We start from the raw sequence: 14,507 nt of genomic DNA, 5'->3' as shown, positions 1-14,507 counted from the left end.
TGGTTCTTCAAGGGAATGGCGATAACATTTATTGATTACCTTCCACACACTAGACATTGCTTTCCAAGAGTTCCCTTTTTAAAATGTAAATTCCCTTTGGCAAGGAAAACCCCTTAAGTCCTCATTATCTAACCCCGAGAATTAACTTATTAGAACCATTTCCATCTGTCACAGCCAGCTGTAGTCAAGGCCACGTGAGGCTGGAATTGGGGTAACCTTGCTGGGGAGGACCCTGAGTAATGAGCCCTGAGAAGAAAGAGAGGGCAACAAAGTGGGTAACAGGGGTGGGTTTCCAAATCAAAGTTTGCCTGCTCCACAGAATTTGCCCCATGGCAGCACTGAAGTAATTGATGTGCTAATTAAAATCCCTGCAGGTTCATTAAAGCAGTCCTGAGAAGAAATCTCCACTTTGCACTATGGGTAGTTGGTAGTTTAGGTATAAATATGAAAGTAATGAAACATTGTTAAAAAACTTCTCTCCTTTTGACTTTTTCTATCAGTCCAAATTATAGAGTTTTATTGATCATCGGATGAGAGAAGAAATGTAGGTCATATAAGCTGGCTGGCTTGTGGTTTACAGTTTCTACGATACAGACAGATCACAAAGGATCAATCAGCATGCACAAATTAAAATGAGCTATTCATACAATGGGATACTACTCAGCAATAGAAAGGAAGGACTTACTGATATATGCAGCCATGTGGATGAATCTTAAAAACTCTCAAAATCTACTGAGTAAGTAAGCTAGACACAGGTTATATACTGTATGATTCCATTTATACAATGTTTCTGAACAGGTAAAACTTATCTAAGATGAAAGCAGTCTGAATGCTGGTTCCCTTGGTAGAGGTAAGAGGCGAGGAAGGGGACATGAGGGAGCTTTCTGGTATGACAGAAATGTCTGTCTTGATTCGGGTGTTATTCACCTGGACACACACATATTTGTCAACCTCCTAGAATTATTCAATTCATATATGTGCATTTTTACCATCTATAAAATATACCACAATGAAAACAAATTCAAAAAAACATTTCCTGGTGTCCTAATGGTCTCTCTTTCCTCATTTAGCGGCATCGGCTGGCTGGCTGAGGTGACTGACAATGCAGGTAGTTGTAGTAAATTGCTATTTGTTGAAGTGTTATACATTTGGGGTTCCCTACATGCCCTGTTATTAACCACTTTACTATGTGATACTTGCTCTAAAATACAGATGGCTCAAAAGTACATTCTATGAATAATTGTTTTGGATATTTTCTTCCTTCAGAACATTTTTTAACAGGAAAAGTGCAGACCAAATTAATCCCTGCTTCATTTAAACAGTCTTCAAATGGATTACTCTTCTTTGTCCTACTCCTCATGAATTCCTTTTGTTCTAGAAAGAGTAAATTAAAAAATACAGTAGTTGAGCTCTGCGCCTGTAGTGTACTTACATGTAGCTATGCATTTCTTTCAAATACATAATAGTAAATCAAACTGTTAAGGTGACTTTATTAGGCTTGCCTCCAACCCCCACCTCTTTTATGCATGCAGTGGTCTGTGGTATGGGAGGAGCCACCTCCTGGAACAACTGATGACTCTTGGAAAACTGTACTGAAGTAGTTTTTTTTTTTTTTTTTTTTAATGCAGCAATCACTCTGAAAGACCTATAACACACTTTCTCATCCTAATGTTCTATTTTTATTGAGACTAGGAATTATGATTATTGTCATTATTCATTCTCTTTTGTTGTTTATTCCTTTCCTGAAGTCATAGTCTTCTCCTTGAGACAGCTCAGTTGGTTGCTATGGAAATGATTATTTTGCTACAAACAGAAAATTATGGCACAGTAAAGAATAAGCAACAAAAGCAAAAGAACTCTTGGAAAAAAACGTAAGCCCTGTTAAAGCCAAAAATAGCTGAAAACTGTTAAAATTGTTAGTGAAGCTGTCCAAAGTTGTTCATGAGGCAATAATTTACCTTGACATTTTCTCAAATGATAATCAGATCCGTGGATGAAGAATTTATGGTTTGAACACACTCATGGGCACTAACACTTGCATAAATAAAAATCTATCCAAAATCTTAAAGGTTTAAAGCAATCAAAGACTTGATATTAGCAAGAATCATTTTTTCTACCTGTCATTCCCCCAATATATACCTATAACTCTACTTCAAACTCAGCCATTTAAATTCCTGTGCAGTCACACTGACTAAATAATATGTACATACATATATAATTCATGGGCTTCCCAGGTGGCCCTAGTGGTAAAGAACCCACCTGCCAATACAGGTAGACATAAGAGACGTGGGTTTGATCCCTGGGTCGGGAAGATCCCTTGGAGGAGGGCACAGCAACCCACTCCAGTATTCTTGCCTGGAGAAACCCATGGACAGAGGAGCCTGGCAAACTGTAGTCCATAGGATTGCACAGAGTCAGACACAACTAAAGCGACTTAGCATGCATGCACACATATATAATATGTATATATGTATGTAAACAATATAGTTTTGCTTTTTGTTTTACTATGCATATTATTTTTGCCATTTCCATATCATCTTAATATTTATACTTTTAAAATTACATTTGGGAAGGTACTTATCCTGGTTCCCTATAGTTAAATATTTATGCTGTATCAAAATTTTCTGCCATTATGAATGAAACTGTCATAAAGTTGTTCTTTCTTTCAAGTAGGTCTTGAAAGGAATTCTCAGAATTAACTCAGAGAAGTTGGGTTTTAGGGTAAAGAGTATGAAGATTTTAACGTCCCACACAGCCCTACATACATATCCCCATAGAATGTTTGTTAAATGGTGGCCCTCAGCATCCACACTTACTTCACTGAAGGTAATACATATGGCTTCTACAAGTCAGGGAAGGCAGGACAAGAGAAGGTTCCAAAGAATTTGGCGGAAGAAAGCAAATCTCCCATACACTGTGGTCCAGGGAAGTTAAGCCACTTACCTGAGAGCTCGCTTGGGAGAAGGGCATGTTAAGAAACTGGTCTTCCTTTCCCCATTAAATTCTTTTCATTGCACTGAGCAGAGCATCTCAGGGAACTCCCCAAGTCTTAGAACTCAGTGTGTTCCTAACTCTGTTTAGTTTGTTGATTTTTGTGTCCTTTCTCTTCCAAAAGTGATTTACAGCAGATTATATACATTGACATAAAATACAGTACAATAATGCCAAAATAAAAAGATAATCAGATCAAAGAGAAACTATGAGCAAGTAAAATATATACCTTCCAAAAACATGTGCTTTAAGATCAGATGGAGTTGGCGAAGTTGTGCCATGAATTACATTCTCTGGAAAGAGGGAAATATAAACCAGCACCAGATAAACCAGTTGCCCAGGAAAAGAGCAGCTCTCTGTCGCTGAATTCTCTCAGCATCTCTCAAACTCCAAGACATTGCTTAGCCACACTTTCATTTCAGCTATGAAGCTTCTAAACTTCTCCTTTGTGATCATTGCTGTTGCTGACATAGGCTAGATATATGAAGTCTAGACCCCCAGGTGCCTTGTACTTGATGACTGAATTTTGAAGACTGCCATCCAGTGGGAATGATACAGGCTTGAGAGGAGAGAACTTAGACATAAGTACCTGAGAGCCTAAAACTGTTTGTCCCATTTGAATTTGATTTTAAATACTTCTTTTCTGATTATAGAAATAATATAAAATGTAGCTTTATTTTAGAAAAGGGAAAAACTACAAAGAAGAAAATAAATATCACTATAAATCTACTACACCTAGACTTTTTAAACCTTTAGATGTATTTCTTTTCATAGTTATGATTTTATGTGTATGTATACAAACATTTTTGTGTGTGCACACATATATGTGTGTACTATATACATATAGTACACACACACCTAGAAACTACAGACAAAGCAAATGGGAAAGAGGCAAACTGAAGATTGTCTGAAGCCCTGCTCTGTAACTACTGGGGGTTTAAAAGAATCCCTGACCCTATCATAGGTGGAAAGGGAATTAGGTTAAGGATTCCAAGTCCTTCACGTGGCAGTCCCTCCATTTTTCTAAGACTCATATCCCTCAGAAAATTTGGCCCCTCTTGATATATGGGTCCCATATATTTATTGTTGGGGTTAATACAATTATATGTGTGTGTGTTTACACTGTAGACAAAAATATTTGTCCTAATGTTATATATCCCCCTTACCATTTCTAACCTCTACAAGAGTCATTGATAATTGCACATTAGAATGGGAGAATTATAGAATAAGAATGTTAGGAAAGACTTCAAAAGCTGATAAGGCATGGGCCTTGTTGATACACATATTATGGGCTAAGCAATATGATAAAAAGTCCTAAAAACATGTATGCCTTCTGACCCAGTAAGTCTACTTCAAGAAATTTATCAGAATGTGTATAAAGATAAATGTATAAGTAGGTACATCATATCTCTATTTATAATGACATGAAATTGGAAACACCCTATGCAACAGTGGAAGGTTATGGAAGTCTCACTGATTCTTGTAGGATAAGCATAAACCATGATAGTTAAACAGATTGCTTATGACTTTATATCTGATAAAGAATCTGCCTGCAATGCAGAAGACCTGAGTTTGATCCCTGGGTCGGGAAGATTCTCTGGAGAAGGTAATGGCAACCCATTCCAGTATTTTTGCCTGGTGAATTCCACGGACAGATTATGGAGTCACAAAGAGTTGGACATGGCTGAGTGACTAACACACTTTGAAAACAAAACAAAGTCATTTTAAAAGTTATACCTATATAAAGAAGTAATATATTTTCCATGTTTATGATCCTTAGGAACAAACTTGGAGCAACCTAAAGATTGATTATTTTTAGATTTTAAAATTTAAGTAAGACATTCCTATAACTGCTATTAATCACCAGTTTTAAACATGCTATTCTAGCATGTCTTTAGACTTAAGAAGGCTTTGTCTATAAATCTACCCTACGTAACTCTTTTATTTGGAAGAGAGCATAATGAAGATGACAAATGATTCATTGTTCCTAGAGCCAAGTAATATCATTCTGGAACAAAACGAAAGAGAAAAATAGTAAAAAAACATTGTTGTGATTTTAAAATTTGGATTGATTTGATTTTTCAACACTGTTCTAATCTATCATACTTTCTGTTTTATTCCATTTTTCTAGCTGGATCTTTAATAACAAAAAGGAATGCTTGAAATCTTACATATGGGCTCAGTTATTTAAACAACTCAAGACATTGTTACTGCATTCAATTCTATTGCTCTGTAAGAGATTAGAAAATACAAAAATCACTGTAACAAAGCCAACATAGGATTTTCTGAAAGGCTTCAAATATAACATTCATCACAAGTGTTTACTGAGCACCTTCTCTGGTCTAGCTGCAGGGCTAGGTGCCAGTGAGCCAGACAGAGCCTTTCCTGAACTCACAGAACTTGTAACCAAAAACCATACTCTAATGGAAAGAATGAAATTAAGAAGCAAATGACCAGACTTCTACAGGATCTTTTCCCCTTTCCATTGTCTTCTCAGATGCTAAGCCACCTCTTTCAGCTCACTTCCTTTCTGGAAAATGGGGGTGGGGGTGGATACTGGCCTAACTTTTAAAGAAAATCTCTTAAAAGTTATTTGGCAGGTTGAATCATACTCCCAATGAACCCTTTTAGTAACAAAGATCAACAGAGAAGGAGCTTGAATAACAAACATACCTATTTTAGTTGATGTCAACTGTAATCTTAGTCTCTGGTAGGTGGTTAACACCCCCCACTGCCCACCATCATACATATACAGAAATCCTTTGACAAGCTTCGTTATTGGCATAATAGGACTGTCCTCAGTGACCATGGACCTTAAGAGGTCAGGCTTTCAGGACAAGAAGGTCTTGGGTAAAACTGTGAGCATAATAGCCGCTGATCATTGGTGCCCTCTCCTAGGTGATGCCACAGGTTTCCTTCCCATTCTCTGCCTCCAACCTCTTATACTTCTCCTACCCTTTGCTTTTCAATGGTTTTTCAATTACTAATCTGATATTAATGTCCAGAGAGTAGTAAAATGCAAACTTCAGCAGAAAACAGAGCTTTAAGTTAAAGGGCTAACTCTAAATAAGCTATTGAAGGCACTGGTGAGCATATAGAATATATTTGGGCAAAACAAAGGAAGAGAAACCTTGAGGTGGGCGCAGGCATCAGACCACAGACAGAAAACACCTGGGTTCAAATTCTTTCTGAGTGTCAGTTTCTTCAAGTACAGAATGGAAATAATGGCATCTATTTTTTAAGATTTTATCTTTTTATAGTGTGCGTTACACATGATAATGTCTGTAAAGTACTCTGGATCCACTCTCAGTGCTTGATAAATACTGGCTGTTGTCACTATGCCTCTGAAGTCAGATGCCTTTGAAGCTGTGATTTCTGTACAACAGCATTTCCTCAATCTCTTTTCCTATTTGTAAAGTGGAATACAAGAGGGTTCTTGAGCTGAGTCTGAACTCCAATAATTTGGAATTGATGGAAAAACATTGAAGGGAGGGTGTTTAGAACAGACCAAATTTTTTAAACTGCAGTTTATTTTTCTAGAGAAAGCAGAGGTTCTTATGCTTCAGTTTGCAATAGAAGCACTGAGGAAACTTTGCCACCTTTCTATGTTAATTTATTCAGCACATGTTAACTACAAACGTACTTGAGACACATATATTCTTTCCTCAGGAAATTTGTTTCTAAATGCAATGTCTGGGGCCCTTTCCTAAGAAATTTTGATGCAGAAGACCTTGGAATCCAGACCTAGGAATCTGTATTTTTAAAAAGCACCCTGGTCGTTTTGAGGCAAAATAGCCGTGGACAAACTGAGAAACGTGGCTGGAGAAAGTGTGCCTTGATTTTCACTTTGAGAATACACTGTTTTGGGAAAGTCTCTTTAATGAGCCTTTTGGTAATTCTAAGGGAAAATGAAAAATTCAAAGGAAAAACTCAGAAGTGGAAAGATTTAAGACAATGAAACCTAAATAGATGAACAAAGTAAAATAAAAGACTGTCTTCATTGTGAGTGAGATACAGAATTTTGGCAGATTGTTTTTTGTAGGAAGTGATTGTTCTTAATGCAGATTTAGACTGTTATGAATCTGGACTACTTTACTTCCCAAAGAATTACCGAATAGTTTCACTAGGAAAACTGGAGCAGAGATGAACAGGATCAGGAGGAAAGAAAGTCTAGATTGTTTTTGTAGGTGTGAAGCCTGCAAAGAGTGGGAATAGGACTAAAAATGGCAAAGCCCAATACCTTTAGTTCTGTGCATGACTCCCTTTGGTGTTACTGTAGGCAAAATGTCCCAAACTTTGGAAAAGGTACCCTGTCAGGTTGGATCCTGCTTCATTGTCCTGTTGGCGATAAGAGCGAGGTCTTCCTGAAGGTCAGGGCTTCTTGGATAGTTAGCCATTCCAGTAGGTAGAAGATCTTCAACTGCAAGATCTTCATGCAAGCACTGGTTGAGGCCCGGGCTCTGGCCAAAGAAAACTGGTGTAGGGTGTCCATTTTGGGGAAGGCACCAGCCGTTGCAAGATGGTGCTGCAGGCCAGGGATGAAAGAGATAGAGCTAGCAGGTGACTCCTATTTGGTGGGGCTCTTATTATGACTCAGGTGTTTTTGGTTGCTATTTCCAATTCTTCAGTAAAGATGAGTATATTCGGCGGACTTTTCAACTCCTAAATGTTGAGTCAACACCATGTTCTAAGGTACAACAATGAATTTGGCATCCTACTTCTATGATTCTTTCTAATGTTAGCCTTGAAGTCTGAAGAGAATTAAGGAATAAGTTGGTGTCCAAACTGGACCAAGCTATATGAGGGGGTTTATGTGAAAAACCAGCACTCTTTCTGAGCACCTGGTAGGATCTGCTTTGGGGCTAGAAAGATCTGAGTGTTTAATCCCTCTTAAGGCTACAACTGATGGTCTGTTCCCCTTCCCCCTACAGAAAATCTTTTTTTAATGTGAACTTACTCAGTGCAGATTTTTCACTAATGCTCTTGAAGAGCTTATGTGAGCTGTTTGAACTTTAAAATATTATAAACAAAATTCCACTCTTTCCAGCTTAAAACATTGGCTTCTGCTAGAAGTATAAGTAGAAACTGACTGATTAGTTTGGATGAAAATGAGAATTGTGTATAATTAGCAGTTACTTTTTTGGCATCCACATAGCAATCTATTTGCTCTCTTTAAGCAAACTCACCATCTTTTTTTAATTTAAGAAAAAAATTTTCCATTACAGATGTAATACCTGACCTTATTGAAAATTTACAAATAAAATAGAAGGAAAAAGTATTGATAGTCTCACATATAAATACTTAGTGATGTATATTCCTTTCCATGTATATATCTTTACATAATTGCAATCACATGGTATATAAAAAATTACATATGCTAGTTTCTTAAAATCTGTTTTAAAAATATCTGCTAACTACTTAAGTGTGCATCAACAGATGAATGGATAAAGAAGTGTGATAAAATCCAGAATATTATTCAGCCATAAAAAAGAATGAAATATTGTCATTTGCAGCAATGTAGATGGACCTAAAGATTATCATAGTAAGTCAGACAAAGACAACTATTATATGATATCACTTATGTGTAGAATCTAAGAAAATAATACAAATGAATTTATAAAACAAACAGACTCATGGACACAGAAGACAAATTTACTTTGCAGGTGGCACTAGTGGTAAAGAACCCATCTGCCAAGGCAAGGGATGTAAGAGATGCAGGTTCGATCTATGGGTCAGGAAGATTCCCTGGAGGAGGAAATGGCAACCCACTTCAATGTTCTTGCCTAGCATGCGCAAAGGGGAAAGGAGAGGAGAGGGATAAATTAGGAGTTTGGGATTAACATATACATACTACTATATATAAAATAGGTAAACAGCAAGAACTTGCTGTATAGCACAGGGAACTATATTAAATGTCTTGTCATAACCTCTAATAGAAAAAGAATCTGAAAAATAGTGTATATGTATAGACACACACACACACACACACACATATATAAAACTTTGCAGTATGCCTGACACTAACACACTATTGTAAATAAATTACAATTAAAAAAAAAACACCAGAAAGTTCAATTATGCAGAAAAAAATCTACTAACTATATGAAGCAGGAAAAAAAATCACTTTGAAGTTCACTGCCCAGACTTACTTTGGGTGCCTTTCCTTGCCATTCCTTTACATTTCCCCCACATGATTGCAATTATGTTGGATTAAAGATCTGTTAATTCAGGAATATTTGCAGATCCTGTAGGAAAGGGTGTGAAGAGGTTCAGTGACATATCAGATCTGTTACTTAGTGGTTTGGTAGTCTTTCCCAATCAAACCTCAATGACTCAGGACTCTCCGTATGACTTTGAAAGGTACAGAAATTAATCATTCATGTTCCATGGCAGAAAAAGAAAGTGGCCATTGTGATACACTATGTCATTCTGCTTTTGTGCAGAGAAAGGACCTTTAAAACGTAAGTCTTCCAGTTCAGTTTCTTAACAGTGACCAGTGTAGCCATGGTTAGCAAGTTCTGGGAGAGAACACAGTCCACTATTGCTGTCAGTGACCACTAAGTATGCAGAAGATTTCCTCTGATCTGAAAGTTGGAGGATATGGCTCAATGAACCCATTTCCTGGCGCTGGAAAGTGGAGAGTGATGTCACAGGAGAGGCCATGTTGAAGGAAGCACAGTTGGGCCAAGCTTTGCCTCTGCACTCTCTGGAGCTCTCTGCACTCTCTGCCCTGTTGGAGCTCCTGATTTCAGGTCTGACCTGAGTTGATGAAGAACTTCTGAACTTTCAGTTATAACCTCCTCTTTTTGGAGTTCTTAATTTTTGTTGATACCTTGGTCATCTGAATACATCTTCTAGAAATTTCCTCAACTAAGATATAGGAATGATTCATGTTGTGAGATATCATATACATATACAATTACATACAGATGTGAAATTCTGGTGTCACAATTATTTTCCTAAAGTCTGGAGACACATCTTTGTTGTCTTCTAGAACTGGCTACTGCAGAGACCAAGTCTGCGGTGAGCTGATTTGTACGCTTCTGTAGGTAACCTTTTGTTTTCTCTGCTTGCTTGGATTGTTCTTTGTTTTTAACTTGATGATTTTTCTAGAATATGTATAATGGAAATACTATTTTTGTAAAGCTCCTGGATATATTTTCCCTCTGTGCCATCCGGTTTATTATTTTTTCCTTTCTCCTGAAACTCTTCCACTAGGAAGGCTGGGCATGAAGCCTGATTCCCAGGATTCAGGGAGGCTGCAGAGCCCCGCAGGAGAAAGCCATGTTGTGGAGATGCTATTGACCGAAACAACTGGGCCTTGACTAAACTGGAAGAACACACCAGGAGTCACTCTAGGACCTGGAGGTGGAGGCTGATGCTCACACACAGGCTGGGACTGCTCTTTCTAACACCTGCACGGCTCACCTCCTCACTTCCTTCAGGGCTCTGCTCACATGTCACCTCCTCAGGGAGGCTTTCCCTGACCACCCTGTCCCCACTTCCACCCCTATCCTGTCCCTGCATTCCTGCCTCCTCACCCTGCTTTATCTCCATAGCACATATCCCACCCAATGGAGAACAGGTTCACCTCTGATGTTGTCTAGAAGGCTCCTTTCTGCTTTGCTGGACTTCATTGGATCCACTTTCCAAGTCTTCATCACTCTGAATGGATGGGACACAAGAATAGCTTGAAATTTCTGTGTTTCCCCTATAGCACTTCTTCACTGGGGCCACACCTCCCAGGGCGCACTGTCACTCCCTTCTCTCTCTCTCACCTCCTGCGGAGTTGTTTTCTAAGTGTCAGTCTCTAAACAGACATAAAACTGACATGAGTGTTGCTCGATGGAAGCTTCAGAAGAGTGTACCTTTTTTTTTGTTCACTCCTCTATCCCTAGCTTCTAGAACAGTGCCTCACATAGCACATCATAGGCTTGCAATGAACAACTGTTGAGCAAATTAAGGAATGTATCCAATGGACAAGTTTGAAAGAGTTAGTTTGGAAATGGGAAGGAGAGACAGGGCTCTGATTGCCTCAAAAAGCAGCAGTCCTAAAATAGGACAGAACTCCTCCTTTTCTGCTTGAACTGACTTGCATTTATTTGTAGGGCAAGATGGTGGTGAAAGGATAAATGCATCTCTACCTAAATAGGCAATCTCATTTTCAAGAGGTAAGAACTGGGAAGATCTACAATATTCTGGCAGTTGGTTGACTGTCCTTGTTTTCAGTATTGTAAATTTTTGTTTCCTGGGTCTTCATATGAATTTCAGTAGGAAGGTGGGCAATGCTGTTTCAGGATTTTAACCCAGACTTGCCATTTCAAACTGGACTCATACTTTTAATTGACTTAATGAACACCTCACAGAGAGTGAAGAGGTAAGCTAGAGAGAGCTCCATTCATCCCACAAAGGGCAGGCAAGAGACTGCAGGTCTATGTTTTATCTGCACTACAGAAGATTTTACAAAAATGTTTTGTTATGGCTCCCGAGTACATACAAATACCTTTTATTTGGTGTACATTAGTGAGTTTGGAGCCTAAGAAGGAAGGTTGGTGCTTAGTCACGTCCAACTCTTGGGACTCCTTGTTCTACAGGCTGCCAGGCTCCTCAGCCCTGGAATTTTCCAGCAAGAATACTGGAGTGGGTCGCCATTTTCTACTCCAGGGGATCTTCCCTACCCAGGGATTGAACCCAGGTCTCTTGTGTCTCCTGCACTGGCAGGTGGATTCTTTATCTAGTGCCACCTGGGAAGCCCTTGGAGCCTAAAAGACTAACTAAATCATTTGGACCTAGATTTTATATTGGTTTTATCCGGTTATAAAATGCAAGAAGTGAAGATTGAAAGAAAAGTAGCATCCAAACTTATAAAAACAAATAAAATATATCCCATTGATTCTTTGGTAGTTTATTGATGCTAAGACTCATTTTTCATTGCAAAACTACAAAATTTCCCTTTTATCTTTCCTGAAGCCTGTCAGAATAAACTAATGACAGGATGATTAACATCCAGTTATTTTGTGATATGTTGATACTGGGCTCCCCTTCTTCTAATCTTATTTTTTATTTCAGACCACACATTCTCAGTTTGTTGATAATGCATTTGGTTGCAGCCTGAGATATTTCCAGGTCTAAAGCCAGGTTCACATTTTTGCTTTGAAGAGGCAGAAATTCCAAACAAATACAGATGGTCAGATCATAAACTTAATTAAAATTTCGACTTTACTGGATGCTACATTAAATATGGCCATAATGCCAAGAGAAATACATGAAAAATCCATTTGTCTCCACATCCTGCTGCTTCTACATAGTATAAAATAACAGAATGCTAAGTATGTGTTTGTGTATGTGTGTGTGAGCGTGTGTGCCTTAATCTAGCTCTTTCTTCTGGCTTGGCTGTCATACTAGTAATGTTTTGACCAATAAAAGATGGGTTTTAATTAAAATCTGGGATTGGCTAGCTGTACATCTGTTAACTTTTCCTATGTAATTCTCAAGCACTAATTTAGATACTTTCTGAAGAACTGTGATTTTTCTCTCTCGTTTTTATGCAAAAAAAGGAGAGCATTTTAATCTTCCTAATTAAGCCCAGAATATGTATTTATTTTAAAATTATATGGAGATAATAACTCATTTCAGGAGGGTGATAAAGGTCATTCAAAGGAAGGTAAAACAGCTTTCTTATAGAACTCAAAAGTGAGTAAAAGGACCTAGCCCTGTCATTTGAAGATGAGGACTCTTGTCCTGGAGAGGACAAGTGAGAATGAATAGTCCATGGTGGCTTGATCATACTGAGCCCTGGGCTGGCTGGACAGGGAGGTCTGAAAGGAATGCTGGGGCCACATGGGACCAGTTTGATTGGCCCTCTGATGGGACAACATCCACAGTTTCCACCAGGTAACTTAAGTCAGCTTCCCCAGAGAGATGAACCTGAGGCCAAGGAGTATACATAAGGACTTCATTGATGGGTGTAATCCCAAAAAGGGTGGAGACACAAAGCAAGAAGAAGGGTATACTTCAAATTGGCCACCACTATGGTCAACTGGCTGCTTTATCTCATAGGATCTTCTGAAGAGCCTAATAAAATGCATTTCAGGACCCTCCGTTTTGGGCTTAATTGTGTCCCCCCCAGATTTATACACTGAAATCCTAACTACCAGTGTTTCAGATTGTGACTGTGTTTGGAGATAAGGTCTTTAAAGAAGTGATTTAAGAACAAATTGTTTATTTTTGACTGTGTTGGATCTTTTGTTGTGGCGTGTGGGCTTCACTGCAGTTGTGGCATGTGGACTCAGTTGCCCTGCAGCATGTGGGATCCTAGGTCCCCAACCAGGGATCGAACCCATGTGCCCCACAGGCTTGATGGAAGATGGATTTTTAACCAATGGACTACCAAGGAAGTCCCTATAGAAGTGATTAAGTTAAACTGAGACTGTTAGGGTGGGTCCTACTCTGATCTGACTGTTGTCCTTTTAAGATGAGGAAAATTTGGAAACATAGAGTCACCGGGGACGGATATGAACAGAGGAGACAGAGCATGTGAGGACACAGGGAGAAGATGGCTCTCTACAAGCCAAGCAGAGAGGTCCAGAAGAAACCAATCCTGCTGACACTTGGATCTTGAACTTCTGGCCTCCAGAACTTTGCAACAATAAATTTCTGCTCTTCAAGCCACTCAGTCTATGGTGCTTTGTTATGGTACCCCTAGCAAACAAATGCATCCTTGACAAAGGAGAAGAAAGGGTCAAAGTTTGCCTGGGAGGGCTCCCTGCTAGCACTTCTGGGTTGTATATGCTCCGGTGTCAAGCAGTTTCCTCAGGGTCTCATGCACTGTCAGCAGGGATGTCCTAGAGCAGAGGGTGACAGGGGCACAGCTGGGTTTAAGGTGAGGCCCTGGGAGGCAGCAGACAGGAGAAGCAGGTTGCAGCCTATGCAGGACTGGGGTGCAGGGGGTCAAAGGTGAGTGTGCTAGAACAAGAAATAGGTAAGAGAAACTGAAGCAGAGCTGAAGTGGTATCTGATACCCAGGGTAATAATGATACTGATTTTAGTAATGATAATGAGTGATGATTCTCGAGGACATTCTACTTGCCAGATACTGGGATATGTACTTTACATAAACCATCTCATATAACACCAGCACCACTCCAAGATTTAAGTCATACTATCCCTACTTTCCAGATGAAGAAACTGAGGCACAGAGAGGTTCAGGAACTTACCCGAGGTCATAACAAGTATGCCAGTCACTACCCTCGAGTTCAATTGAACCTGGCTCCAAAGCTTGCATCCTCACTCATGTCATTCTGCTTTCTCTTGATCATGTGATTGAAACAGTGCTTTAGAAAGATAAATTTGGGTAGATGTTTTAACTTATTTTAGGCAAGTTATTTAAAAACATATAAGGCATTCTATGCAAAAGGGTTACCATCAGGTTAGTCTAGCAGCGTGGTTAAGCAGTCAGCCTATACAGCCAAGATGCCAAGGTTCAAATGCCAGTTATTCTGTTCACTGGCTAAGTG

General features: G+C 39.0%; 1 long non-coding RNA gene across 1 annotated transcript; it reads left to right on the top strand.

Moving 5' to 3' along the window:
* Positions 1 to 694: 694 nt before the first annotated feature.
* On the top strand, positions 695 to 10,354 carry LOC122437779. Its single transcript, XR_006268403.1, has 4 exons — positions 695 to 736; positions 1,071 to 1,108; positions 1,749 to 1,871; positions 10,210 to 10,354. It is a non-coding gene; the product is annotated as an uncharacterized LOC122437779 (long non-coding RNA).
* Positions 10,355 to 14,507: the final 4,153 nt, after the last annotated feature.

The sequence above is a fragment of the Cervus canadensis genome, chromosome 3 (assembly GCF_019320065.1).
Source record: "Cervus canadensis isolate Bull #8, Minnesota chromosome 3, ASM1932006v1, whole genome shotgun sequence".
In the NCBI taxonomy this organism is placed as follows: Eukaryota; Metazoa; Chordata; class Mammalia; order Artiodactyla; family Cervidae; genus Cervus; species Cervus canadensis.
This window is presented reverse-complemented; position numbering and strand designations above follow the sequence as displayed.